This window comes from Capra hircus, chromosome 10 (genome assembly GCF_001704415.2).
Source record: "Capra hircus breed San Clemente chromosome 10, ASM170441v1, whole genome shotgun sequence".
Taxonomy (NCBI): Eukaryota; Metazoa; Chordata; class Mammalia; order Artiodactyla; family Bovidae; genus Capra; species Capra hircus.
In genome coordinates this window covers 60,128,879-60,144,834 of record NC_030817.1, presented here as the reverse complement: position 1 = coordinate 60,144,834, position 15,956 = coordinate 60,128,879, and positions in this window count along the sequence as shown.

Here is a 15,956-nt window from a genome sequence, read left to right as displayed (position 1 = left end):
ACTGTGTAGTGAAGGGGCCAAGGACACCTTCTATACCCTGGGGAATTTTTCTTTTACTCAGGGCTTTGTATGTAAGATATTTTAGCCTTTCTCTTCCCCAGCCAATGAAGACAGGCAGTGCAGAGCTGTTCACAGTGTAGTCTCTTTTCTTTCTTTCTGAACATATGACTTCCTGTGAATATGGTTTGTAGGTGGAACTCTAACTTAGGTCTACTTTCTCTGCTACTCAAAACCAAACTAGGTCCAGGGAAATTCATGCTACCAGCCTACTCATCTGTATTAGACGGCTTGAGCTGCCGAAACAAAGTACCGCAGATCAGGTGGCTTAAGACAACAGAAATGCATTGTCTCACAGTTCTGGAGGCCAGAAGTTCAAAACCAAGGTGTTGGCAAGGGTGGTTCCTTCTAGAGGCTCTGAGGGAGGATCCATCTCATGCCTCCATCCTAGCTCCTGGCTGCCAGAAACCTGGGTGTTTCTTGGCTGGTAAAAGCATCACTTCAATCTCTGTCTTCATCTTCACATGGCATTCTCCTCTCTGGGTCCAAATTTCTGTCTTATAAAGACACCAGTAATTGCACTAGGGCCTACCCTAATTTAGTATGATCTCATTTTACCTTGATTATGTCTTCAAACTCTAAATAAGGCCACATTTAGAGGTTAGAAATTCAGTGCATCTTTTGGAGACACACACAAATCAACCCATAATACCACCTTACTTCTATTGTCGTGCCAACTGAGCTATTGATTTCTCACCTCAGTATGTGCCTCTCATTGGTTGCCCTGTTAAGCTCTTTCTAAGATATGTAGCCTCGGGTGCCCTCCCTCAGCTTCCTTTCATGCCTTTGCTCAAACTCCACTGCTTTTGGTACCCCTTCCACCCTTTTGAGGGCTTCCTGTTGGCTTAGTCAGTAAAGAATTCGCTGGCAATGTAGGAAAGAGATTGCCTGCAATGTAGGAGACCTGGGTTCAGTCCCTGGGTTGGGAAGATCCCCTGGAGAAGGAAATGGCAACCTACTTCATATTCTTGCCTGGAGAATCTCATGGACAGAGGAGTCTCGACATAGTGACTGAACCACCACCACCGCCGCATATATTGTGGTTAAATTAAAAAGGACTTTTTGTTCAAAGATGAGATTCACTCCTTTTTATGTCTTCTTTCCTTTGTTTTTTGTTGGGTGGTTTTTGAGAGATGACAGATATACCAATTTTATGTGACATCTTCCAACTGGAAATGCCTTTGGTCTCCTTTATTTTTTAGGGGTCACTAACATACTGAATTGAACAAGAAAGGAATGCACAGTATTTTTAGTACTTATTTCAGTAAAAACAGCCTTCTAGTATCCTAGTCTCAGTTTAGCATGCCAGTTCTACCAACAGACTCATAAGTAGGAACTAATAGAATTTATTAATGCTTGCTGCTGCTATTGCTTGGAGAAGGCAATGGCACCCCACTCCAGTACTCTTGCCTGGAAAATCCCATGGATGGAGGAGGCTGGTAGGCTGCAGTCCATGGGGTCGTGAAGAGTCGGGCATGACTGAGCGATTTCACTTTCATGAATTGGAGAAGGAAATGGCAACCCACTCCAGTGTTCTTGGCCTGGAGAATCCCAGGGATGGGGAGCCTGATGGGCTGCTATCTATGGGGTCGCACAGAGTCGGACATGACTGAAGTGACTTAGCAGCGTGCGATCCCACAGACAGCAGCCCACCAGGCTCCCCCATCCCTGGGATTCTCCAGGCAAGAACACTGGAGTGGGTTGCCATTTCCCTCTCCAATGCATGAACATAAAGAGTGAAAGTGAAGTCGCTCAGTCGTGTCCGACTCTCAGCAACCCCGTGGACTGCAGCCTACCAGGCTCCTCCGTCCATGGGATTTTCCAGGCAAGAGTACTGGAGTGGGGTGCCATTGCCTTCTCCGTATTAATGCTTACATTGAACTTAAAAATCTTTCATAAGGATTGTATTGAATTGATATACAATTGCATTATTTTTACTTTTATATAACAATCAGTGTCACTTCTTTACAGGATAATCAGAAAGATAATATTTATTTTTTGCAGTATTTAACAAGTCTGTGTTGTATCTTTATAACTATGTAGTGTTGAATAATTTTTTTGACATACTCTAGTTGAACCTTTCTAAAAATAAATGCTTTAAGAAATCTAAAACTATTCTGTCAAAAATAAAAGCCATATTGTCAACTTAAGGGATTTATTTCCGGGAACAACCACTACTTCTTATATATGAAATATTAAAAAAATTCTTTGCCCCCCAAATATTCCTGAAATCTGCTCATTTATTGAGATTTATTTTTGTAATACTTTCTACTATGGTCTATTAAATACCTGATTCTATTAAATGCTAATAACAAGCCTGGCTTTTCAAGTCTCTCCAAGTCTGTCAATTTTGAATTATTACCACTTCAGCTTCAGAGCGATTCTTCTGAATGGCAGAGTCAGCAGTTATATTCTGCTAAGTAATGGATGCACTTAACATACAGAACTGCTCAGAATTACAGAACACACGAAGCAGCTCATTTTAACCATTTCTCTGCTTAGGACTGTGAGAGGTTACATAGGATTTTGGGGAAATTTTTTGGCATTTGGGGACAACATTTCTCTGCTATTTAAATAAAACATTCTTGGGATACCATTAACCTAATCATGTGAGAACCAATGTAGCACAGTGTTTAAAAATGTGGACTTGGAGCCAAGCTGCCTGGGTTCAGATCTTGATTCTATAAGCTGTGTGAGCTCAGGCAAGTATCTTAACCTCTCTATGCTTCAGTTTCTTCAACTATAAATGAAAGTTGGTGTTGAATTAAATGGGTTAAGGTACGTAAAGCCCTGGGAACTGTGCCTGGTCCATTTTAAGCCCTGTATGAGTGTTAGCTATTACAACAGGCCTTAATTATTATATTCATTCACTCCCTGGACCTGCAGTCAAACCAGCAGAGTAGCAGTTACTAACTAACAAACTATACTGAGAATTCTTAGTGCATAGTAGGTGTTCAGAAACCACTGTTGAAACAAGTGAAAGACTAGGGAAGTTGTATGTGAAAGAGGGACACCAAACTTGAACCCTCACCTCAGTATCTTCCAGACAGGAAGTTACATTCAAGAGGGAAAGCACCTCAGATTTCCAAGAACAGTGTCTGGCACATGGGCGCTCTGTAGCCAAATAGTTAAGGACACTATTTCAGAGTTGGATTGTTTAAACCCCTCATGCCAACTACAGAGAAGCAAGGGTAAGGTACTGAACACCAAGGAATGGAGAGTTTCTAAAAGGAACAAGTCAACTGGTGTCGCTAAGCAAAAAAATATTGCTTGCCCAAGAAATAAGCACCCAGAAAAAATACAGGTGATTAAGTAATAGGATGAAGCTACTGTATCTGATCTGTGACTATTTTAACCCTTGTCAATAAAACTCCCTTCTTTTTAAGGAAGAAGGTATGAATTTTTAACAATTAAACGGTCTGGGCAAGGTGTTTGGCTTTGACTTTGCTCTGTGTGGGAAAGGCTGAGTGAGGTGTGCTGGCTGTGTCTGTGCATCCCCTCTGAGGCCCCCACGCTACCCACAGACCTCAACTGGCTGCTCCTCATGAGATGTTTCAGTTTTCTTGTGAGAGGACCAAGACCGGTAAAGCTATTTTGGTCAAGTGACAGGAGGCCTGGCGATCAGATGGAAAACAAGAGCCCTGTTGAATAGGTCCAGGTGTGCTATGAAAAGAACAAGAGGCTTCGGAGGTAAAGACTGATCTTCCAATCCAGGCTCCAGGACCTACAAACTGGGTGATTTTAGGCAAGTTACTTAATGCCTCAGAACCACATTTTTCCTATGTGTAAAATGGGGTGAATATTACCTTCTAAGTCTGTTGTGAGGATTAAAGTTAATTTTCATAAAATGCTAGGTACAAAGTAGGCCCTAAACTATTAGGGTTTTTTTCACTGTAAACTGAAGACAGAAGCATCTGAACTGACTCTCCTTAAGCCAACTTGATATTTCCTGTCTCCAGCAGTGAAAGGAGAAATAAGACAAAATTTTACAGACATAGAGATTTCTATTCAAGGTCTCTAGGCGTTATAGAATAATGGAGGGCCTAAAGTTTTAGAAAATTGTCTATTTTAACAATATGGCCACTCCCTCTCAATGAAACAAATGAGTTTTGATGTTAGCTGAGGAGCAGTATAAAATCAGATTTAGATGCTAAGGGCGGAAACTGTCTTCTTTAGGGTTCCCGGAAACAGCTGCTCTGGTGTGGTGTACACAGGAAGTGCTGAAAGTGCTTGTAAAGTATTTTACTGAAGTGCCCTTTGTACATATTTATACACAGATACATTTTTATGATTCATTTCTGTATCTTTGAGGATGAATCTTAAAAGAAAAAAATGTAATCCAGAGGGTGGGATGGGGTGGGGGATGGGAGGGAGGCTTGAGAGGGAGGGGATAGATACATACATACATACATACATATATATATATAAAATATACACACCTATGGCTGATTCATGTTGTTGCAGAAACTAACATAACATTGCAAAGCAATTATCCTTCAATTAAAAATAAAAATTAAAAAAAAGAAAAAACATCATCAAGCAGAGCCTTTGCTAGGGTTGTCAAGGCCAGGCTTGAACATTGATTCATCCTCTGTCATTGTCATGAACTCTTGGTGCTGAACAAACAAGCAAGCCTGGGTAGGCAGAGGATGTGAGGGACATAAACAAGGCGAACTCCTGCTCCATGAGGGCCTGGACTTCAAGTAATTTTCTGTTACCTATGTTTTAATTTTCTTTAATGAATACATTGAATACTTTTAAACTTTTAAACCCAGATCCCTTCCCTCCAATCATGGATATACAAGCATGTATGCATCCCCCATCCACTTCCTCAATACATACACACTACACCAGAGTGTAAATACCACCAGACAGGAGTCATTGGGGTTACCTTGGAGGCTGACTACCAGTGTTCTACAAAGTATGATACAAAAATATTGCTGTTTTTTAGCATCTGCAGAGTAGAGATGGAAGTAAGGGGTCTGTGGGGGGAGATATCCTTCTTTCCTGAGAATCATTTGCAACTTTTAGCAGATTCTTTCACTGTGCTTACTTTTGATATAGATTTTCTGTCTCTTCTACTTTTTCTCACTTCCTATCCCAGTTTCTAAAACACTGTCCCTGCACTTCTTATTCTTGTTCTAGTCTTCCTGGATTTGTGGGCAAATAAAAATATTGAGTGTGGATGAAGGTAATGAGGTAACTTTCTGTAAGTTAAACATTTAAGTTTCAGGGAATGATTTCTCTGGAATATCTAACACAAAACGTTTACAACTTGGACAGTGTTTAAGGATGTACAATTCATTCATCATGGAAGGAAGTAGAACTTATTATCTATATAATAAAGACATTTGGGCATTAAGTACTATATGACACATTATGAAGTTAGACATAATAGATGTGATTCCTGGCTTCAAAATTACCATGAAGGGAAGAGCCGAGATGAACTGAGATATTTTAAAGGACAGTTGGATGATACTTAATCCCTACATAAGCTTTTTAGTAGAGTCACACGTTTGCCAACTCTACAGGGCTATACAGTGCCCCCAGTGCCCTGGAGGACCAACTTCATGTAATGATGCTGTACTTCAACATTGATAGAAGGTGAACTCCTTGCTCTGAGGGCTGGCTGTGAATCAGGAAATAGAGAGCCATGGGAAGAGGTGGACTCTGGGCACATCTAGAATTCCTGTGGCTCTTTAAGAGCTCTTCAGACTCCTTCTGACTCTCCTGGTCATTTCTCACTGTTTTCTGGGCTCGGTCTCCACCTCACAGTCACTTCTAAGTTTTTATTCCTTTAGAATTGCTGTGGACCAAGAAGCAAAATAACCAAGCATATTTCATTTAAGTTAAAAAAAAGGATATTAATACTATTAATAAAATGAATAATACTAAATGAATGCAGCCACCAGATCCCCTGGGATCTGGCTGTGTGTTGGAAGGGGTCCAGAGCTAGGTAGAAGAGTTGTGAGTTAAAATGTTGACCTACTAGTACTGAGTTACTTCTGCAGAGCAACTCCAACAGAAGCCTCATTGAGACATTCCAAGAAGGCAAATGTCTGTTCCCTGGTGTGCAGGTGGGGTTAAGGGATGATAAAAAAGAGTCTGTGGATTCAGTCACTACAAAGACTTCATCCTACCAGCTGGGTGAACTTGAACAGATTTTTTAGCCTCTTGAAGCCTTAATACCTCTTCCTTTAAACAGGACAGAAAAGTACCCAGCACATAAGGTTTTTGTAAGGATTAATGAATAAATACATGTAAGGTCCTCAGCACACTGCTTAGTGTACAATAAGCTTTCAAACACTAGCATTTATTAAAAAACACATGCACACACCTTGGAGCCTCACTGTGTTTCACCATGGGATTCATTTCTTAAAAGTAGGATGCTTTAAAGTGAGAATCTTCTCTTTTTTTCCCACCAATTAAAATCTCTTGTTTAAAGAACAGTGACAGAGCAAGAATGGGTCTTATGGAATAGCAGTTAGGATACGACTATGGGATGGAATGTTTTCATGTACACATATATCAGAGGCTTGAAGGCTTTGACAGGTATGGGTTTATATAGGAAACATCCTTTCAGAGTTAGGTGCTGATCTGAGTTTAAAGGACTAGAGGGGATAATATGGAAAATTTAAGGCAAAGGCCACAAAAGGGTGGAAGATAACCATATAAATAAGCTGGGGAGGGGATGAGCTTAGGTGTAGGGAGGCTTTCAGGGAAAGAATCACATAGTATGTAGATGAAGCAGACAGGGGACTTGACTTGCTCACAGAAGTGAACTCCAGGCTCCAGACAGGGTCAGATGCAAGGCTCAGATGGTGTGTATGGGAAGTCCCCTGCCTCCACCTGGCAGACATATTCTGTCCATGTGGTGAGCAAGACTCACATTCTTTTAGCTCAGTGCACAGAGAAAGTGTTATCTGAGAACTCAAATTATAAGAGGTTTGGCTTGACCTGAGTCACAGGTTCAACTTTATCCCAGTCACTGTGGCCTTGGAGGAATTGGGTTTTCTGAGGATAAGGGGAGGTCAGCTGACACACATGGATGGGCTCACCACAACCAAGAGGAGCTTTTCTCTTAGAAAAGCAGGGCGAAGGATGCTGGGCAGGCAAGAGGAATGTGGTTCCAGCTGGTAGTGCTTGACTTAACCTCCCCTCGCCATCTGCCAGTACCCCATGGGCATCCATACCTTCTGCTTCAGCTTGACACCAGCCCTCTGAGCCAACAAGACCCCCTGAGATGATTGTGAAGTCACATGGGTTCCTGGAAACCCCATCTTAGAGTAGATAGTTGTTAAGAGGACTGAGTGTAGACAGTTCCTTTGTTCCAAGATTGACAGAATTCACTGAATATGAGATCAGCAGAGTGAAGAATGGGGTGAGGGTAGTGCTCAGGTGGTATAACACAAGCAGAGCCTGGGACCATGCAGGATCTGGCCACAGGTTAAAGGGAGTCCAGTGCTGGGAAGGTTATAGTAGACCTGTTGTGAGTTAGCCCAAGTAAAACATTAGTAGAGACCTGCTAGTACTGAGTTACATGTACAGCCTCATTTCTAGTATTCTTCCCATGAAGACATGTGGTCTTCAGTTCAATGGGATGTTATTCTTTCTCTTTAGTAGAACAATCGCAGGGACATTTTTAGAGATCTGTTTATTTACAGTAAGAATTAGTACATATCCTGTTCTTGACATGCATGCTTCAAAGACTTCTGGGTGAAGAGGCACATGGGGCTGGGGCAAGGACCAAAGGAAAGTCGAGCACAGGTTACTAGAATGCTTTAGAAATCCTTTTCTGCTTCAGATAAGTGGCTAATTAAATTTGGGGTTGGCTACTGGAGAAGCGCCAGTTATGGAAACGAGCATCTGTTGATCACACTTTGCTTCGGAAGCTTGGCTCCTGACTCGAGCCATGTTGGGGAGAAAGCGGGGTGCCGAGCTCGCACCACACACCGGCATGGTGGGAGGAGTGATTCATCGGATTTACTTTCAGGCTTTCATCTCGTAACAAGATTAATTCAGTAGAATTCAACTTTCAGAGAAAAATGGACCATTTATTGTTTTAGATTCAGGCTTAGGCACAGCAGGTGGATTTCCAAAATTGCCTCATCTGACATTTCCTAGAAATGTAAGCTAACATGATTCCATTTTTTGGCAACTGGAAAGTTATATTTGAACATTCTACAAGACAGTTGGCAGGACTGGGAATTTCGAACATTTAACTGTCTTGCTTGAGCTTGATTTTGTCGAATGGTTTGTAACTGTGTGACAGTCCTTTTTGTGTGACAGTCCTGAGATCTAGAAATCATCTCAGAAAAAGTAAGTCATTTGCCAAAGGTCACTGAATAATATACACATGAAAGCTGGGAACTGGTGGCTATTGATTAGAATCTAGTTCTCTTAAATCTCAGAGTCACTTGTAGAAAGTGACCACAATTTGTGATGTGTGTAACTGTGTTTAACACATGGAGGAAATGAAGATTTTTGACACCCATCTTCTGGCTTTTTCCCTTGGCACTTCTAGGGCTTGTTTACTCTGGTGTCTGCTCTACTGCGAGTGAGTGTGAAAAGCTACAAATCACATTTACCTTTCTCCTAGAAGCACATGTTCCTGCTCTGTTGGGCAGATCCAGCAAGAAAATCAGCTTTGCCAACAGTAATACCATATTCCAGGTAATGATGTCCTTTGATCTTTTCAGTGGGACGTGGTAGGCCTAAGCAAATTAAATTCAAGCAAGAACCATCAGTTTTGACTTCTTAATTAATAGCTGGCTCATCTTCACCAGTTGTCTCTAAGATACCTTATTAATTCACTATTTAATCTGTTTTCCCATACATCTTTGGGGGTTTCTTTATTCAATAATTTTTTAGATTATTCTTCAGTGTTTTCCTTGTTGGCTTTTATGGATGTCACAGATTTCTTCCATATTCCTCTATATCTTTGGGATTGTTTATTGTGTGTAGCATTTTCTTGTTTAGAATTTCTGATGTTTGAAAGTAACTCTTAGGTTGATAAAATTCAGGCATTTTCTGGGGATGTGGATTTGAAAAGAGAGGAGAAAACAGACGAGTTTGCATTTAGACTGATTTATTTAGGTGCCTCTGGCACATCACCTCTGGCACAGCCAGGTGGACATAACCAGTATGCACTGAGACATGGTTTGGAACTACGAGTTTAGGACTAAAGATAGATCTTTGGAATTACCAGCTTTTAAGTAATATATGACATCATGAGAATAGGTATAAACATCCAAAGAAGAAAGTGCAAGTGGGAAAAAAAGCTAGTATTAAGTGCATTCAGGACAGCATGAGTGGCAGGTGAAGAGAAAGGAGGACAGTGGATTCAAGGGGATTGGCAGCGAGAAGGGGAGGAGTAGAACGAAGAGGTTTTTCAGGATGGGGAGCAATGACCGTGTTTCTCAGGGAGAAGCTGGGGTAGGGGAATTACCAGCAAGGGAGGAAATGAAGAAAGGATGGAGCACTATCAGGAGCGTAATGCAGGTCTCGGAAGGGGTACCCATTCCTTCAGCTGGAGGCAGGAGGTGAGTGAACATGTAAGGCAGGAAGTAGAGAGGAGAGACATGAAGCAAGTTATCAGTCCTGATGCCCTTGGTAAAGTTTGCAAGCATCTTTATAAATTAAAAATCCGGTGTACCTAGATCTTGTGGAACTATATGGTACACTTCCATTTTGGAATTGAAGTCATTTTCACTTCCTTCTGAGCCCTAAAACATGATTGAGAGCCAGCAACTTACACCAAAAAACACGGAAGCATGAGGGTCCCAGAACTGCTTGTAAAGCTCACCCTGGGAATTTCTGACCAGCTGAAGGCTTGCCCTCAGATGAGCAACTTGGTCTCATATAGCATATCTATGCAGATCTGATTGATATAAAGACTGATGGCCGAGCAATGGATGCCTTAACTAATGTGATAAGTTGACTCACTCCTTACGAATGTTCTATCTTCTTTGGAGATGGAGTAAAAACTCCTTGAGGCAGGGAGGTCCCTTAAGAAATGTTAGTGTTCCTGAAGTAATAATAGGCTAGAAAGCCTTTTACTGTGGGATGATTGTGACAGCTAAGAAATGGAAAGAAATGAACATGAGTCACACAGAAACCTCAAGTCATGACCTTCAGTTGTTGTCAATGATATTTAAGAAAATGTTGTGAGGAACTTCAATATTAGGTATTTTATTTATATTTTCTATTATATCTATAATTGCTATATATGTTGGCTTCAACTCAGATGAGAAATGAGACAAATGTGTGGTTTCACTTTCCCCAAGGCAGAAACTCCTTAAGCAGAGTGATCAGTCATGAGGGAAGGGGGCAGGGAAGAGATACAGGCTTCTGTGTCTCAGCGGAATCCTTAGAATTTTAAAATTTGCTCTATTTTCCTTCAGGACTCTTTACCTTTACCCCAGGTTTCCCTTTTCAGAGCCTAAATTGGAGTAAGCCCAGAGCAGGCTCCTCGCCCCTGTGCGTCCACAGGGCTCGGCAGCACTTGCCTGTTCTTGTCCGGGCTTTACACCACACCTCAGGGTTGGGTACAGAGCAGCTTTCCAAATCTGAGGTATGGCCAGCCAGAACCTGTTCACTGTTGGCCAGTGGCCAACTTTGGAGCCACTGGTGCTGTGGCTTTCAAGGCCCTGCCTATTGGCACATTCGGTTACCCGGGACTGGGAAAGGTGGAGGGAGGCACGGCCTGGGATGACTTGGTCCTTCTTTGGCCTAACTAACAACATAAGACCCTTACATATAGCACGAGCCAAGGGACAAAGCTAAGGAAAACTAGAACAAGAATCACTGGAGAGATTTTGCCTTTACTTAAAATTTCCCTACTTCTTCTTTTTAAAAGAAATTCAATGAATTTGCATATATCAAACATTGGTCATGCTTTGACCAATGCTTGCCTGGAGAATCCCAGGGACGGGGAAGCCTGGGGGGCTGCCGTCTATGGGGTCGCACAGAGTTGGACACGACTGAAGCGACTCAGCAGCAGCAGCAGCAAGACCTTTGTAGTGCTCACTGCAGGTCTGTAGCACTGCGGCTCAGAATCAGCCTGCAACGTGGGAAGCCCAGGTTCCATCCCTGGGTCGGAAGATCCCCTGGAGAAGGGAATGGCTAGCCACTCCAGTATTCTTGCCTGCAGAATCCCATGGACAGAGGAGCCTGGTGGGCTATAGTCCATGGGGTCGCAAAGAGTCGGACACGACTAAACAACTAATACACACACAGGTTTGAATGTGCCCTGAGACCTCATCTGGTTTTTCCCTTTCCAGAGCATGTGTTCCCCTCTGTCTGGATCCTGATGAACCTCTCGAAAAAGGGAGATTCTTTTGTCAGACTCAGATCCTGAGGCTTATTCCCTCCAGTGCTGACAGATGTGAGAGAAGCCTCCGCTTCCAACATAGGCTTTGTCTGCTCACTTTGTCTGCTGCCTGAAGCTGGCAAAGCAGCCAGGAGCAGTCAGGCATGTGGGGAGGTTATGTCCCCAACCATGGTCATAATCCCTTGGACAGCCTCTTCCTCCTATTCTTGTCTATCTTCCTTCACATTTTTTTGTTTGGTTTGTTTTTTAATATAAGTATAGTTGCTTACAATATTATGTTAGTTTCAGATGTACAGCACAGTGATCTAGTTATATGTTTTATATATATATTCTTCTTCAGATTCTCTTCCCTTACAGATTATTACAAAATGTTGAGTATAGTTCCTGTACTATACAGTGGGTCTTTGTTCGTTGTCTATTTTAAACATAGTACTGTATATATGTTAATCCCAATCTCCTGATTTATCCCTCCCCCCACTTCCCATTTTTACCAAGGGTTCTCTGTTTTCTTCTGAGTCTTCAACACAGTTTGTGTCTTATGTATTGTTGGATGTATTGAGGATAGTGTTTTTCTGCCTCTTGAAGAGCTTAAAAAACAGGCCATATTCCTACTTTTCAAGAATTTGGTTCTGCCTCTAAGTAAGGAGATGAAATATCTTTCTAATTCTGTGGTCCTTAGGCCTGAATATGAATATATATGTGCATGCACAGACGCACATTTGTATCCAACTCTTTGGGACCCCATGGACTATAGCCCACCAGGCTTCTCTGTCCATGGGGTTACCCTGGCAAGGATACTGGAGTGGGTTGCTATTTCCTCCTCCTCCAAGGGATCTTCCCTATCCAGGGATCAATAAGGTCCTTAAGCTTATCTTCCCTCTTAACTTTACCAGGAAGCCAACAGGACTCATGTGTACCTGAGAGGCAAGAGGTGACAGATAAAGTGAAAGTGTTGTTCTAAATGTGGGTGCCTGGCAAGCCTGTCCCTGAGCTGGGAATTGCTATCGTAATCTAAAATCAACAAAAGAAGCAATCCAGGGCCAAGTACAGGGCAGGAATCAGGGTCATGGGTTACAAATTGATCTGGGAGTGAAATTACAAGCCTACGTAACACTTTTACAGGGCTTGATTCCAAGAAATAAGGCAAATGTATTTCCAAGGTAGTTCATTTAAAGCTGGAGCTTTCAGAACTTTAATACCCTTTCGTTCTCCCTGAATGGTTGGGAATGTGGACATTTGCCTAGTTTGTTTTCTGCTCAGCATCTCCCTTTCCATCTGGAGGCAATGCCTCACTATGTGTCATGCTGGGGAGGAGTAGTGCTCCACTCTGTATCAAGGATGATCTCTCCTCCCTACCCCAGTCATTCTGAGGAGGATCCTGGCCCAGCCAGTCAGACCCTCCTCTCTGGGACACTGAACATCAAGGGAGTAAGGTGAAGATTCAAAGATTGTTTAGAAACCACTTGTAGTGATGGTGTTGTGCTGTGGGCAGACACTCCCATGGCATGACTTTGGTGTCTACTGTCCATCCTCTCTTGGTGTCCAGCCCATTTTCTGAACCTTGGTCTCCAGTCGTCCCATTTATCCTATGAACGCTTCAATATCCTCCCAATACTCCATCTAAGATAAAGTGAGCAGAGTTGTCTTCTGTTGCTTGCAACCAGGCCTTAGGTTGGACCATCCGATGCTCCTGAAATTTAAAGAGGTGTTTCTGGTGCTGCTAGTCGGTCTCTGTCTAGAATGGTCTGGCAGCATGCATGCTGTGCCCCTCCACATGAAAGCTGCTATACTTGGAGATTTTAAGACAAATTTAGAGTCGAGGGTTTCTGGCACACTCCCAAACTTAATATAGAGAGGGATTTCGCTGAGGGTGGGCCCTAAATCGTCAGTGTCTGCAGGTATGACTTCTAGTTCACAGACCTAGGTGGCAAGGGATACTGAGTTTTTGCATGTATTTAAATCAACTTAATTTCAACCTCACCTTTTCTTATATAGCAAGAGGGTAATGTATATCAATAGGCATACATAACAGCCCCCAGAGCCTCCTTACCCCAAGGGTGGTTTGAAAGTTCGGGGTCTCATAGCACCAAGATATAGGGGAAGGCCCTCTGTTCTTCAGTACCTGGACTGTACTGGTGACCTCTGAGACACCTTCTGCCCCAGCTAGTTCAGTCCCTTCAAACTTGCTGGCTCTGTTTTCTCCCCTGTAGCACGTACAGCATGGTGACCTATGGTGAGGCTGCTGCCTAGTTCCTTGGTTGTATCACAAAGTTGAGCCTTTGAAGATCTGGTCACTCCTTAGGTCGCTTATAGATATGGCTCTGGTCGCTGATGCTTGAGGATCCTAGACCTCTGTCCATCTGCCCTGTCTCCTGGAATCTTTTAGTCTGATGAACTCTCCACTTTCTTCATGTTTCCCTTGTAGGTCCCCCACCCCTCCTGCCACACATGCACCCTACAAATGAATCAATGGCTTAAGCTTTCGAAAACAAAAGTCAGGAAGGGAAATATATTGCAGGTAACTTGTGCTCTGTGCTCTGCCCCGGCATCCTTTGAGACAAGGAAGCACAGAACCTGTTCTTTGCTCACATGGTAGAAGGGAGAGAGCGGTCCCTGCATGGGGTGGGAGAGGGATTAAAAACAAATGAATAGGTTAAAAAAGTCTTGTCAATAGCATTTAAAATTAATGAGGGGGGAAAAGAAAATAGACATGCTAAAAGGCTATTAGCTGCCAAATAGAAGGGTTAATTGGCTTTGTATTTGGTGTCACTATCTTCTGTGATTCCTTAAAATTTCATAAGTGATGCAACCTCATCTCGAAGCTATTCTGGTATGAATAATGTCACTCCTCCTTTCCCCTTCTAACTTTTTAGAGTCAGGAATGAGGAGTGTTTCTTGTCTGCATTCTGTAAACCAAGTCAGCAATTCTAGCTCTAATTAATATAGGACTCCTACTCCAGCTGGAAACAAATATTTGTGTAACAAATGAAACAGCATATAATCCACAATCAAGCTTCTTACTGAGTCCGGCTACTTCTCTGAATAGAGACCATTTACTGTTATAGTCTCCAATCTTACATAGCAAGGCAGCTTAGGTGGGGTATCTCTGCTGGCATGTGAGCCTAGTAATTTATTGATACATTTAAGACAAGCAAGCGTATGCTAACATTTTTTTATTCATTATAGATCCTATTCCAAGAAGCAAAGAATCCACATTTTGAGGATTCACAACTCTAATTCATGCCATACATATGAAGGCTGGATTCTAGTAAAAAATTGATGAATCACTCACAGAGGGAAGGTCAGTTCTTCTTAAACCTATAACCATGATTGACTGAGTCACAGAAACTCTGATTCAAACGGGGTTAAACAATAGGGGGATTTATTGTTCCATTTAAAAGGCCAGAGGTGGGTTGATTCTAGCATTGGTTAATCCAGGGGCTCAGTGACATCATGGAAGACCCGGGCTCTATCCAACTTTCTTCTCTGCCACTCACTATGTGCTGGCTCTTCCCTTGTCCCAAGACATATGAAGCTCTTCCAAGCTCTAAATCCCAGCAAGATTTCCAGAGTCAGAGGGAAGGAATGGCCTCTTCTTGCCTGTCACTCTTTAATAGCAAGAAAGTTTCTCCCAGAAGTATGCCCCTAACCAGAAAATTTCTTCTCATGTCTCATTGGCTGGAACTGAATCTAGAACACCATCCCAGGGCTTGACCCATGGTGCCCCTTTCATGGCACCTGGTCATGGGAACCAAGTCAAGGCTTTCCCAAGAGCAGAAGGGATAGATTTAAACAGGCAACTGACAGTGTATGTCATACTAGCTTATCCCCCATGAGCTAATAAATGGCTTATAAATGTGTTTTCTGGAATGTAGTTAGAAGTAAATATATGATGTTAACACATATCCTATCAATTGTGTTTTTGTGTGTGTGTGTTCCTTTTGTTTACTTTTTTAGCCTCAATTTTAGTTCCTTGACCAGGTATTGATCCAGGATCCTTGGCAGTGAGAGCACAGAGTCCTAATCACCGGACTTCCAGGCAATTCCCTACTCTATTAACTGCTAGATGTTTCATCTGAACTTCCATCAACTTCTGGAAGACACAAAATAATTTTTAATGGGTACCTTTAATGATCTAAGTCTTTCTTAATTCATATCATTTACACTTATTTAAGAGATGTCTTAGGAGTCAGGGAGATGTTATATGACTTGGAGGCTGCTACCTCTCAAGAGTCATCCTGAGTGCCCAGGTGGCTTCCGTGGCTCCTCTGTAGACTCATCCAGTCATTGTCTCCACATCTTGGTCTTGCTCCTTGCTCTTCTTCTTGCCTGTCTGCTCCTTTAGAGAGGCGTCTGCTTATGTGATGCTCCTATTGCAACCACGTGAATTACGGCCACATTTACATTTTGCTTCTTTCTTCCAAACTGCCTCCCTCACATTTCCATATGCTGATGGATACTTCCAGTTAGGTATATTGCTAGTACCTCAAACTCAGCACATTTAAAGTCACCATGCCTTCTCTCATCATCTCCAGTTTTATTCCGATCATTTAATCAAAGCCAACCA